Source organism: Triturus cristatus, chromosome 8 (genome assembly GCF_964204655.1).
Source record: "Triturus cristatus chromosome 8, aTriCri1.1, whole genome shotgun sequence".
NCBI classification, from domain to species: domain Eukaryota; kingdom Metazoa; phylum Chordata; class Amphibia; order Caudata; family Salamandridae; genus Triturus; species Triturus cristatus.
In genome coordinates, this window is record NC_140591.1 from 1,177,438,147 (window position 1) to 1,177,453,269 (window position 15,123).

A 15,123-nucleotide genomic window follows, 5' to 3' on the forward strand; every position below is an offset into this window, starting at 1 on the left:
GTTGTTTAGTAACAGTGGCTAGTAAAGATTTATAATTTAACGAATGGGTGCTTCTATCTTAGGCGAAATTCGTACCCCCAAATATATAGCTGTCGGGCAAGCCCCTTCGACCGGTAATTCCGGCTGAAAATTAAGAAGGGCTTGTGTTTTATTGCTGTTTAGCTGATAGCCAGAGAAGAGTCCAAACCTCCTTGCCTCTCTATTAATGCTCTCTATAGCCTCCCTTGGTTCCTCAGAAAAAATAGCAATATCGTCTGCATATGTCGTGAGTTTCAGGGGGCGCTGACCAATACTCAGCGGACGATTCGAATTATTGACCAGCAGTGCCTAATTAAAGGGCTCTATATAGAGAGTAAAAAGAAGAGGGGAAAGGGGACAGCCCTTTCTTGTGCCGCAGCGGATGGAAAAGGGAGTAGTTTGAACATTAGGATATAGTAGTCTGGCCATAGGGTTGTAATACATGGCCTCAACCAGCTTCCGAAATCTTTCCCTAACCCCAAACGTGATAAGTGTTGCCCAAAGATATTCCCAAGCCACCCGGTCAAATGCTTTTTCTGCATCCAATAAGACCACACCCAGGTTGATTTTTAACTTCCCCACAGTGTCAAAAGCCGCTATTGCCATATTGACATGGGCGGTGGTGTCTCTCCCATGAATAAACCCATGCTGCTGGGGAGAAACCAGGTTGGCCATCGTTGGAGATAACCAGGTGGCCAGTATCTTGGCAAACACCTTGGCATCTGCATTTATTAAATACATTGGGCAGTACGATGCCTGTTCCTCTGGAGCTTTATCTTTTTTTAGAAAAAAAATTATATTGGCCATATTCCATGAATCTGGAATCCGCCCAATAACCCCGACTTGAGAAATTACATCTAGGAGCACCGGAGCCAAGAGGTTTTTGCAACACTTATAAAACTCAGCCGGGAGGGCATCATCACCCACCGCCTTCCCTGGGGGAAGCCCCCCCGATCGCTTCCATGACTTCTTCCAATGCAATCTCCTGATCTAATAACAAGGAATCCTCTTCTGTCAACGTCAGCAGATTGCTCCCTTGTAGATAGCTCTGCATACCAGTCAAGTCTTGTGCGGGGTCTGGGGAGTATAATTGCTGGTAAAAAATGGAAAACTGATCAGCAATCTCCTGGGGGCACCTGTATACAACACCACCCTCGCCTTTAATAGCCTTAATCTTAGTTTCGAGGCAGCTATCCATGAGCTGATGTTCTAAAACTTTCCCTATCCTATCCCCATACTCATATTGCCCTGTCTTATGCTTAATAAAACAAGCCGCTACCTTTTCTTTTAACACCCTATTTATCGCAGCCCTGTGCTCCAAAAGAGAAGCATACAGAGAATCTTAGTCAATCTTTCGCAATCGAACGGCCTCAGCATGTTGAAGCTCACAGGTAATAAGCCTTTGATAGGCTTCCTTAGTTTGTTTCTCCCGTTCTCTATTTTGTTGCCAAACAAACTGTTGAGTGACTCCCCGAATAAATGCTTTCATAGCATCCCATACCACACATGGCGGTGCAGACCCTATATTGCCTATCAAATATTCCGATATTTTTTTCGAAATAAAGACCAATTATTCAGAGTCCGTAACCAGATAACGTGGAAAAGTAAAAGAGCGTGCAGTTTTAGAAACAGGGTTAGCCAAGAAAGAGAATATTATGGGATTATGGTCAGATGTAATCCTAGGGCAGATCTCCATATCCTTCCCCATCAGTATAGTATCTGAAACCCAAGCCATTTCAAGCCTTGAATACTGCCGATGTGGCATAGAGTATTACGTGTACACCGGTATATTTGGATATAGATAGATAGATCTAGATAGATAGATAAATTCCCACCACCAAACATAGAACTGTGAACCTTCTTTTTGACTCTTTCCTTCATTATACCCCTTACCCTCCCCAGAGTGCCCATCCACCCCCCCCACATAAAGAACCTACCCATCCCCTCCCAGTTTCCTAAAGAATGATCACCCTCCCCAAAAGCTGCCGCTGAATATGGAATCTAACGTCTCAGCACACCACAAAGCCGCAACCCAGCTGACCCCCCGCAGCTGCAAACAGAAAAATAAAATATGAGCAATCTTAAAACCTTTGCTGCCCCCGAGGCCACCCAACCACAATCTATATATTTCTGATCCATACCTCCCAGTCTCTCTTGCCAAAACTATAATACACCATTATCAACTTTATCAATTCATATTGTATCAAGCAATCCTGCCGAGTGTCCATGCCATTTGCCATTTACTTAATGCCTGCTTGGCCTCCAGATCTGAAACAAAAAATAGTGTCTGGCCATTCTTGATAACTTTCAATCTGGCACACTCCTGCAGAAACACTTGAGCCCCAGTCGCTTTAAGTGGGTCAATCAACTCATTTTCCATCTTTTTTCCATAGTAACTCGGCTCAAATCCAATCTAAAAAATATCGATAGAGAATCAACTGTGACTGGTGAGTTTGGGTGGGCCTTAAAAGACAATGCCTGTCTTAACAAAAAGTTCCCAAAAAAAATCTAAATAGGGTGAGGATACCGGGCATTGGGTCTCTGCGCAGTTATGGGGAGCCTGTGTGCTCTTTGGACCTGGCAGTCCCAATCCCAATCTGACAGATCCGGGAATGCTTTTTAAAGTAGTTGAACCACAAATGCTGAGGGATCGGCACCCTCCTTGCCCTCCGGTACCCCAAATAGTCTTAGATTATTTCACCGTTGCCGGTTTTCTAGATCTTAAATTTTGCTTGACATGCCTGAAGCTGTGACTCATGAGACTGCACAGTTTGCGCTATAGAAGTAACTGACTCCTCTGTCTCAGCTACCCTACTTTGTAACTCAACCATATCTTTTGTAATACCAGCCACTGTACCCGTCACCTCATCCAGTGATAGGTTAATGCTGAGGTAATCCGCTCTAATCTTAGCATGATGATCCTGAGCCTCCCGTCGTTGTTCTTGTAGGGCCTGCAGTATTACTGCAAGAGACGGCTCTTTAGGAGGAAGCTGCTTGCCTGTCTCGTGCACAGTATCTAATGAAGCTATTTTAGACTTATTGCCTAGATCTTCATTGGGGCCGGACGGGCTTCCTAAGCTGTTACGATTAGTGTATTCCACAGAGTTGGTTAAAGAATGAGTCAGGGGTAGCCCCACTAGTTGTACCCCACTAGTCTCAATGTTTTCATTGCTGGCAACGCTCCCTACACATTGGGCACTTGGCAAGCCAGAGACGGAACCCGACAAGCGAGAGATCAGTGCCTTGACCTCTCCCTTTGCTTGAACCCATTTTCTTAGTGGGCTACTTTCCATACCGCCTCCTCGGCGAGCTCTAGATCTATTGTGCCAGCTAGCCCCATGCAGGTCAATCGACCTCTTACGAGGTTTGGTGATTCTAAGATCTTTTTTACTGTTATTTCTCTTTTTATTCCCCGTTGAAGTATTAGGGGTTCTTCCCCGAGACTGTGACTTCAGGCGAAGCACCCGGTGTAATTCGTCTCTTGTTCTTTGTTTTAGCGCCCAAATCAGAATGCGCGGGAGTAGTGCCTTGGTCCACTAGGATACTTTTAGAACCGTTCCCATCCACCTCAGGACTAAACACATCGCCACCCTGAGAAGTACTGCAGGGGCTTTCACCATTGGTCTCTAGACCATGCTCATTGGTGCCCCTCGCCATGCCTTCAGACACATCTATGATAACATCATCCTGTGTGACTGAAGTCTCCCCTGAGTCCATGTTCTCCCTCTGCTCCAGCACTCTGGGCAGCTCACCAGGATCTCCTAATTCAGACTCCCCTTCTGAGCATCCCGCAGGCTCCTCAAAAGATAATTTATTCTTAAAGGCTGTCTCAAATGTATCTTTCTTCACCGTGCTACAAAGTATAGATGCAATTGCTATTGCATCCGCCGTTTGGACCAGAAGTTCGCTGTCCGAGATTAACTCAGCCGTTTTACCTGCCTCCAACAGCCAAAGCGCAGGTCTGCCAGATCGTGTAGGAGCAGCTTTAGCTCCATTCCTCATATTCAGCACCATCGAGCTGTCTCCACTTTGCAGAGGGGTTTGTAATCCCGCAGTCCTAGTAGCGCGAGCTGCTTTCATAATATTTTTCGGCGGCGCCATGTCTCTCCTTAGCACAGCCTCGGCGGCGCCATGTCTCTCCTTAGCACAGCCTCTGTAAAAGGAAGACACGATCAGTGGAGCCCCGATCCGTAGGCGCTGATGGGGCCGGACAACCAGCAAACTCGCCAGCAGACCCACCTTGACATCGCAAATGCCGCCGGAGACTGCAACCGGGTCTAAGCATCTACAATTACGAGGTCCGCCACAATGCCACAACGTGAGGGGAGCAACAAAGTATGTTTTCTAAGGCATTACCCGGTTAGGTAAGTAAGCGCATTGTAAGCCTTGTACTGCTGTTTGCAATATTTGAGAGCTGCCGGGGTGGCCAACCAGAACTTCGCGTTGCTGGGAGACACGGCGGCAATAGTCCGCCATCTTCCTTCCTCCCAGTATCTATTTATAGCTGTATGCAATGGTTTTAATTAACTGTGTAAATAAATAAACTTTGATACAAGTCAGCCAATCAAAAAGATCATAAAGAGGCTATGCTCCAGGGGAAACACAAGAAGTTGAGGCAAGTCATTGAATTACAACCAAGCAAATTATAGTGACAATAAAGCCAACCAATGGTAAGCAATGGGCGAGCTGGCTGTGAATTACATAGTGAACTTGCTGTTCACTTTGTAAACAGTAAGTTCACAATGTAATTCAGAGCCAGACAGTTTGTTCTGTCTGGTAGGTGAGAATTGAAAACCAGATTCAAATAGATACATCATGATAGCAATTAGTCTGATATATACCAATGCCCACAACAAACAAATATGCATTGATGTGCTCTAAAAAAACAATATAGGGTAAGATTCACCAAAAAGAAATTCCACAAAGCAGTAGCTGCACCAGTAGAAACAGTGACATGTGTTGCTTGTGAAAGCTTGGGGGCAATAAACCTTTGAAACAAATAGGCAAGTTAGCCAAGATGACTAGTCTATGCCAGGCACGTAAAATATAAATCAGGAGGTCAAATTTGTGGACACCTACTAAAAGGCAAGTGGCAAAGTCCAGGAAAGTTTTGAAAGAATTTGTACCCAGCAGAACCGAGTTGCCAAGATTGTGGAACAAGATGACAAAAGGATACATCAACTTTCTCAAATAACTGCCTGAAATGTATCAGTTAAGCCTACTCAGCAGGCTTAAGCTGGAAGTCACATGACTTATCTACATTCTTTTAATGGATACACATTAAAAGATGATACTATGTCAACAGGGACAACATATTCCAGTGCTGCACTTACGTTTAAAAAATAATTATTTTCAGAAGTGTTAGACTAATTGCTTCTGTCCAAATGAACTACGACTACAACTTCCATAGTTCATTATGTCATTAAAGGAAATCCTATGACTGGTAAAGGGTGTCATCTAGTAACTTTAGTTAGAAGCATAACCTAGCATGAAGCCTACTCAACCAGATTAGGAGAGAAAACCTTAAGGAATATTGCAAATAACCACTGCAGAGTGGAGAACCATGTGGGGCATGTGCATACATCAGCAGCTTTGCCTTATGGGGATTCACTGTTGGCTACCTTTGTAAGGAACACAGCCACCTACAGAGACAGCAGAAATCCCAACAGTTAACTATTCTCCAATATCTTGGAATCTCTCTTTCATAAAAAGACACATATATATTAAGCTTCTTTACTGCGTTTGGAAGCCTTTACAAATATGGGTAAAATACGTGCTACAACCTGGTTCCAATGCAGGAAAATGGGAATAGTTCCAGAGTACCACTGAAAGGTTTAGCCTATTAATTCAGGACTCTTCCTGAGGCTGGAGATCACTTCATTCACCCAATCCTGAACACACTAACCTGCAAACTGTTTCATGCATCTCATCCTCAGGTCCTAACAGCCGGGGAACAACATTGCTTTTCATACATGATCATCTAGTGTACACCTACTCTTTTTTTCAACAACTCCAAGGGGAAATGACACAGCACCTCACATTTATTCAACAACTGTTGGCTTTCAAGTAATAAACAAACTGCTTTTATTTTACTCACAACTTTCAGAATGGTGTAGTTTCAGTATGAACCTAGAAGTATTTGCATTTAGGTCATGAAAGCTCATCAGGTCACACATCAAAGTTTGTGGATTGTTGATTCGGTTTAAGCACCACAGATGTTGTTTTTTTTCAACTCACTTTTCACAGTATCTCCTGCACCACAATGCAGCCTTCTGGGTACATCCATTGCTTGGGTTATGAGAGGCATATGTAAGATGTGACAACTATTTATACACCGTGGAGTAGCTCAGGTGATGGTTACTGCTGCTGAACTGATATTCTGAACTCTACAGTGATGTGAACATTGAGTCTGTTCACCAGTAGTGCCAAGAGATGTTTAGCCACCCAATCTCTGATGGCTTAGACATAGATCTTAAGGTGATTAAGCTTTTCAGTAGCTGACAATCGGAAATATATTTGACTGTCATCCATATACTAGTGAACCAGGAAGTTCACGGAGCTGAGAAGGACTTCCAGGAGCCCAGCGTAGAAGTCAAACAAATATGGTGAAAACATGGAACCTTGTGGAACACTGAAACAGACAAGAACCTGGCTAAATGGACTCTCCTACTCTGACAGTTTTGTAATGACCAGACAGTAAAGAGGAAAAATAGCCCAGCACTGATCCTGTGAATATCATGTAGATGTCCCAGATTCTCTACTGCACCCGATGTATAATTGAGTGAAGTGTGCCTTTCTAATAATAGTGTAAGATTAATCAGCCAATTATCCAATGCATTAGGTTTCACAGAAAGTATAACTGAGACCCTTTGAACTGGAGTGGGCTTTGAAAAGAAGCATTCTCAGTTGTTTTACAGTTAGGGTGATATGCCTTATTATTTCTGCGCAATTATAAGTACGATGTATTTTAACTGTCAAAATGAATGCAATATCTACTCCCACTAAATAGCATTTGGTTCACTTCTGCATAATCACTTATGACAAGGCACAAATTCCTCATCTCCTTATTCAGTTCCAAGAACCCATTTATTTTGGCATCATTCTCAAAAGTCCAAGCACATGAGCTCTACATTAAAAGATACGCTTATTGGGTTGCCATACCACCTCTCTTTCACTAAACATAATGGAATTCTGAATGGTTACCAAACATACCAAAATCTACCTAATTTGGGGAAAATATCATGTTGGCAAGTGGGAAGCAATAAAGCTTGATGGGCCCGATTCACAGAACTAACTTAAGACAAAATCCTAAATTTACTACCATTTTGGTATTCACAGAAGGCACTTACTCATTTTGGTATTCACAGAAGGCACTTACTCCTTTCGGTATTCACAGAAGTTAGGAGTCCTAACTTTAGGACTCATAATTGCCTTCTGTGAATACCGAAAGTCTTCAAGTTAGGATTTTTCACAGATTAGGAGTAGCAAAGTTAGGAGTCTTAACTTTACTACTCCTAAACTGAAAAAATCCTAACTTTAAGACTTTCGGTGTTCACAGAAGGCATTTAGGAGTGCTAAAGTTAGGAGTCCTAACTTTACTACTCCTAAACTGAGAAAAATCCTAATTTTAAGACTTTCGGTATTCACAGAAGGCATTTAGGAGTCCTAAAGTTAGGAGTCCTAACTTTGCTACTCCTAAACTGAGAAAAATCCTAACTTTAAGACTTTCGGTATTCACAGAAGTCATTTAAGAGTCCTAAAGTTAGGACTCCTAACTTCTGTGAATACCAAAATGATTAAGTGCCTTCTGTGAATACCAAAATGGTAGTAAGTTTAGGATTTTGTCTTAAGTTAGTTCTGTGAATCGGGCCCGATGTTCCTATCCCTCTTACATTGTTTTATATTCTTCAGATCATCTCATTAAACATTTTTTGCATCTCTCTATCAAAAAATCCAATTCTCTGCGGAAATAGATATAAATTGTAGGCGACCCCACACTCTTTTCAAATGGCTTGCTTGAATGCTTAGATATGGCTTATATTTCTAAAAGAGTCACAGATCCACATGTGGAAAACTTCCTAGTAAAGACCTAATAACCAAAGAAATTTTGATGCAAGCTTCCTTTACACTTTTATTACTTCTTGAACAGGATCTTGTGTCAGGTTGATACCACTCTCTCAATTCAAGTGTTATGAGCCCCAATGTACCCCAATATAGGCCTAGGTAGTTGCACAACCTTTTACCTGCATTTGTCTTATCTTGCTCTACATAACGGTTCTGGTGCTGACCTTTGACCTAGTTAGATGCCGAATAAATGCTGTGTGGTTTTCTTCGAAAACTGGTCTCATTTATTTTGCATGAAGATTCTTAGTATCACAGCAGGATTACCATCTTCTGCATAATAACTCTGTACAAAAGTCACCACTATCGTCATCTTTGGCTGACAAGCCCACAGTACCGTGACACCTCCAGGCTGAAAACCTGAGGGTATCTTTCGGGTATATCAGTACAACATCTTGGCTGGGCAAACCATAAGAGAAGGTTCCATACTGACATGAGACACTGAGGTCCCTGCACGCAGACACTCCAGCCCGCAGTGGTCTGACATCCCTTGCGGGGTGTTCAACTCGAGACCAAGACAGGATCCTTACTTTTCTCCCATCAGGTAATGAGTTTGGTACTTTCCTAGGGGGATTCTTGAATATACACCTACATACACGCTAGGTACATTTAGGTACATTTAGTTAGGGTTTGTATCCTAGGAGTACTCATGATTACTGCCATGTATCTATATGCCTGCATATATTCACTGTGTTAGCCCCATTGTAGAATTCTACCTTTCATTTACTCTGCTGGTGCTTATGATCATATATATCTGTTCCTGTCTAATGGTTGTTGCAGCACACATATGTTATACTAGAATGACACTGGTTCAATAAATGCTTATTGAAAACGTCCCCTCTGTTCATTCTGTATGTTTCTCTGAGAACAAGTGAGCACGAGTGACTGAGCAAAATGTAGTGTACTATTTCCACGATCACTGAAGGGTAAGGGTTGTCATGTTCAATAGTTGCCTGAAACTATTCGCTCCTTGGTAAGGTTGTGGTGCTTATAGTGGCACTGTGAGCTAGCTGGTCTACAGAATAACATTTCCTTCGGGGGTGTCTGGAATCAGTCCGGACACCAATCCCTTAGTTTATGTTGTCTAAACGCACAGATCCTATACAGATTTGTAGGAACTACATAACACAAGGAGGTCTGGCACCTCTGGGGCAACTACTGGGTCAAGACTACACACATGTAGAACGTCTACGTTTTCTGAAGGTTTGCATTATCAGAAGTCTCAACACATGCTAGAGATGCTTTACAGATGTTTCAGGTGAGGGTTTCCCAAAGCCAGCAAGTTAGTTCTTCTCTAGCTGTTATCACCTTTATGACACAATTCCAAATTTCAAACAATATTAGCCAGTCAAAACTCATCCTTTTACAACTTCTTCACAACGTCTCCTCTTCAATTGGATTCTTCCACAGTTGTACAACGATTGGCAGAAATAATTTAAAGTTCTTACATCCCCTCAGTAATTTCTGTTATAAAAACACATCTGTGCCTACAAAGGCTTCAGCTCTGGGATGTATATTGTAAACAGTATATATACAAGTAGTAATACAGAGAGAGGGAGTTTTGTTTCAGCCTCCTTAAGACATTAGCTCTCATACGTTTTTCAAGGTTTGTCAATGCTTAGATGGGCTGTCCATCAAGGAAATTGTGTTTTGTGGGTTGTTACAGTCCCTCATTACTCTTCCAATTAGCAGGCTTTGCCATCTGTCCAATTTGCCAGATGCCCATCTGTCACGGCTTTCCCACTCCCCTCACCCTTCTCCTCACTTCCCACATATCTTGTCCCTTTGGACTTTGATTCCCCACCATCACTCATAGTCTCTTTTTACCTGTCTTTTTGCTAGATCCTCAATGCTTTTCCACGATCTTTGCTGGCTTCTTGCTTCAGATTTGCTATGTAGCACCGACTGCCAACTAGCATAGTCACCTATCAAAAGACCAGGCCTGGTTTCACTTTCAATGCACCTGAAATCAGATCTGGTCTTTATGGGAGAAACATCCTCTGTAAATTCATACAAATTTGCTACTTTCATTACTAAATAGTGGATTGCCCCACTACAAAAAATATAAACGTGTTGATTGCTAAATCCATCCAGAAACAGTACTGAAATAAAGAGGTAAAGTCTGGAAATATAAAAAATACTTCTTTATTGTAAGTGCCAATAACGGGCCCACTGGTGACAGCAAACACGTCCTGCTGACACGAAGTCCAACTGAATATTCCAGAACTCAACTAACATTCCCTATGACACAGAGCAACAGGCTCCTTGATCATGGGTCAGGATTCGATTACACCCTCAGTGTTAAATACCACAATATGATTAGTTAAACCATTTCATCAAGAGTAAAGACGAACTCTCAGCATGAACCCGGGTCAAGGTCAATATTTTGGCCATCCTATAATATAATACATACAGAGTATCACCATACAAATTTCAAGTAAAACGGCATTTTGTATTCTAAAGAGTTCTTTACATCTGCCACTGCTGGCATAACAGTTAAGGCCCGTAAACACCTTTGGTTCAAAGTAACTATGTATCACTAGGGAAGCGTTTGGTTTAGTGAGTGTGCAGCCGCAGGGGTCATGTTCATGCCTAATGTTTTAATTGTAACCGTTGTTCGGTATGGATGCCATCATGTCTCTATTACTCCCCAGTGGGCCAATAAAGTAACTGCTGTGTGCCCCTAAGAGGCGAGAATCTAATCTCATCCTGATGATAGTGCGATTCATGAGGTCTGGAATGTGGATGCCTAGTGATGTGAAAATGTTCTATCAGGCGTATAATGGTGCGTTGTTACATCTCATTGTGTATGAAACATTTCGGACTCAAGCTGTGTGCCCATTCCAGTTAACCCTGTTGTCCACCCGGGACTGGGATCATTTTGTCTCAGACCCTTAACCTGTATCTGTGGGTGATGAGGACATACTGACCACACTTACTCCCAGCTTTCAAGCCCCAGTGGGCTCATCTAGCATCCAAATAAATCACCTGAAGGGGTTACAAATGCTAGAGATTCATAAGGCCAACAGCAGGATCTCTCTGGTAATGAAAATATTTGCCATACCATGTTGAAATAGTACAAAGACTATCTACGTCTTCTATTCCAATTAGCTTTATTTGGCTCATGTGCGTTTCATACCCGGGTTCCGACATCAGGACTGGAGAGTCTAAACACTAAAAACAGTAAACAGAAAAACATGATTAAAACCAGTAAAAACCGCTAACAACCTAATTTAATTAATTAATTAATTAATTAATTAATTAATTAATTAATTAATTAACCTAATTTAAAAAAAAGTAAAAAACGGTAACAACCTAATCCTGCTATGAAACTAAGACAGGAGGAGCAGTTAAAACTTCTCTGTCACATGCTACTCACCTTGAGGAGGCTTTGGAAGCCATGGGACCTATGCTGGTACATATGAACAAGAGAAGGGTGTTTATGAGAGGAATCAACCTAGGTGGACCACAAGCCCTTCATCCAGATTCAGCACCCCAGAGTGAGGGTGCTATACATTATGTTAAGTCTTGTTTCCGATATCCTAAGGTTTTGGACTCTGTTGCCTCCTCTTCCCCGTACTGGAATTCGGTCTAAGACACAGTAATGTAAAAAAAATAGAAAGAAATACATTTGTGTGTCTTTTACACTACTGTAAAAGGCATATCTTTTTGTCAAGTTCTAATTTGAAGTGCTGGGCAATGAGATACTGTTTATCCACATTTGCTATTGCTCACACATGTTCTGCTACCCTCTTTTTTGTTTTGCACATCATACTCCCAATGTAAAAGATTTTACTTGGGCAGCCCAGCGTATAGACACAATAATCAGTATTGCAGGTGAGGTATTTGGTTATTTTGTACGGTTGCTGATCCACTGAGAGCTGTACAAACTTGTGATTAACACTATACTTACAGGCTTTACAACTTCTACGTGTGAAAAGTGCATGTGTTTAGTTAGATGTTCATTGGTTTTGAGTAATTTGATTAAGCTGTGTCTTATCTGCCAAACATGGCTGTGATAGGTGGTGACAAATCTCGGTGGTTGAGGGTCATGCATGGTTTTATTTTCATTTTTGATTCTAATCTGTTTGTTGGATGTCAGTAACTCTTCCTTTTTGACTTGGCCAGCCTCAATGCGTGCCTGCTCCACTGTCCTCTTGGGGTAACCTTTTTCCAGGGATATGCCTGACATGGTGGCTGCTTCTCTTTGGAAGGAATGATTGGAACTGCAGTTCCCTTAGGCTCTGAGTAGTTCTCTATATGGTATGCTCTGTATAAAAGTTTTGGGATGACAACTACTGGCATGCAGAAGGCTGTTGCCTGCGGTTTCCTTACGGGATAAACGACTTCCTAGCTTTTTCCCTTGAACCTCCAGTTGTAGATCTAGAAACTCTATTTTAGTTTGATGTATATGACTGGTAAATTTGAAGCTGAGAGAGTTATTGTTAAGGATGTTCACAAACTCATGAGCTCTATCTATACTGCCATTCCAGATACAGAAGATGTCATCAATGTAACATGCCCAGAGGATGTGTTCGTCAACGTGGCAGATGTTACTGACCATCTGCTCCTTCCACCAGCCTAGGTAGAGACCCAAGTAGCTGGGGGTGAAGCAGGTGCCCATCGCCATCCCCTGGGTTTGTCTGTCAATCTTGCTGTCAAAAATGAAAAAAATTGTTTGTCAGGCTTACCTACATCATATTGAGAAACATCTTGGTATGGAGAAGGTACAAAAGGGAGCTTGTCCTTAAAAAATGCCTACTAGCCTTGATTCCCAGGTCATGCTGTATGCATGTGGTATGCACGTGTAGAGGCTATTGACATCTAGACTCAAGAGAAGGAAACTGTTCTCCCATACAATGCCCTCAATAAGTCTGAAGAATTCCCTTGTGTCCTTTATATATGACAGGAATGATTCAACAAAAGGTCTTAAAAAGAAATCAATGTGGCTCGATGTATTTTTTAATTATCTTCCCTTTGAGGAGACAATGGGTCTCCCTGGGGGGAAGGTGTCGAGGTTTGGGCAAAAAATACAGTGGTGGAGTTTTTGGAAAATAACATCTCAAAGTTTGGTCCCTCCAGTCTATGAGTCAATCATAATAGCTCTTATTGGCTGCATTCATTGCCTCTTTGGTAGATAACTCATATGTAACACTGTATTTAACACCGAGGGTGTAATCGAATCCTGACTTGTGACCATGGAGCCTGTTGCTCTGAAATGCACACTGAACACAAAGACGTGGAAGCCCGTCTCCTTCTTACCCTGCAAAGGTGGGGAATTGATTTGGGCAGACCTTCCAGGATTTTGCGATTTTGCGATTTGCAAAAAAATCACGAAATCGGCAGTTTTGTAAAAATGCCGTGATTTTTACACACCTGCCTGCGAAATTTCGGAAATGTGGTGAAACGTTTTCCCTGACAGAATTAATTAGTGTTAAAATGTTGTGAAATAATACTGTCACTGCCACAGAATGTGCTGGATTATGCCACATAATTTGCCTTCGTTTTTTGCATAACTTGACTGACTAAGTAAGTGTGGAAAAGCGCGCTCAAGTAAACTGTGGCACTGTAATATCCAGTCAGTGGCGGCAGTCCACCTTCGACAAGATGTAATGCCTCAGGTGTGCAGAACAATCTTTGCAAAAGTGGCAGAGCTTGTGTTTGTTTACTCATGTGGCTGTCAATCACAGCGGACGCTTTCTGCAAGATGTTAGTGAATCAGTGCTGAGCTTCAGACATTTCCTTTCATGCTTTGGTATGTATAAACATTTATGGGGGGCTAAATCTTCCATCAATTGGCAGAGTGGATATGCAGGGGCTCTAAGAAGCGGTGAAAAACAACAAAGCTTTGTTGACATGTAAATGGTATTTTAAAGACCTGTGAAGCACTCGGGTGCAGCTGCAATAATACGGACACTTGCCTACAGCAGCTCTAAAACTGTCTGTGTGTGTGCCGGGGAAGCTGTCCCTGCCCGGGATACACACACGACGGTGGAGGGAGGGGGGTGGGGGGGACTTTGAGCCCTAAATGCTTTTTGACCCTGGAAGGTGCGAATAATCGTTGCGTAATCTGCCTCCCCTTTTAAAATGTGTCATTGCATTATGTTCCCAGGGCATGACAGTGCCGCGGCGCTCTCTGTGTCTCAATTTCCGACCTGAAACATTAGCACAGGAGGCTGCTTCTCGCTCCCCTTGCCCAGAGAGCATAAACATAGAAGCACTGCTAGCACCTGCTGTAGTATGTCCTCAGGTTTCCAGAAAACATGCAAAAGTGAACCCCTGGAGAAAATGAAGCCGATCAGGATTTACTTAATCCTGCTACATTCCTTGTAGCGAAGTTGAGAATAATAGCAGATGGTCTTGCCCTGGGCTCCACCCTTCGAGCTGGCAATGAGTTACATTCCTTAACAGCAGTGGCATCGTTATTATTGACTGAATCAACAGGTAATGGTTAAGGGTTATTCAGCTCACCAGCAAAAATAGCTACATAGCTACATCTTTCACAAGAAATGATTGACAGCCTGTCAACCCCATGGTATTGCATCACTCAGGAGTGCCAGATAGCACCAGCAGTCCCCAAAATCTTGCTTTTGCTTTTGCTTGTTGCCCACCCAAGGAACCCTTCTAGCCATAATGAATTCATTATGAAAAAAACTAAAATCCCATAATCTCCTGCTGAACCAATGAATGACTTTTAACATTCTTCACTCTGCGCGGGTCGAGGAGGAGCTTCTTTTAAAAAAAAAACAACAAAAGGAGTTACTTGAGGTGTCAGTTGAAGAGGCATTTGGGGCTGCTCCAGAGTCAGAAAGACATTACAGGAAGACTAGCAGAATTAGCTTGAGGGACAAATGTTACAGTATTAGTTTTCTTGGAAGTACACCTATCTGAATCAAGGCGCTGTATGGTCCCACAAGATTGGGGGGTATCAGTGGCACCCTCAATTCTTCGAATTGACGTTGGTATGTGATCAGAGGTGGGCAA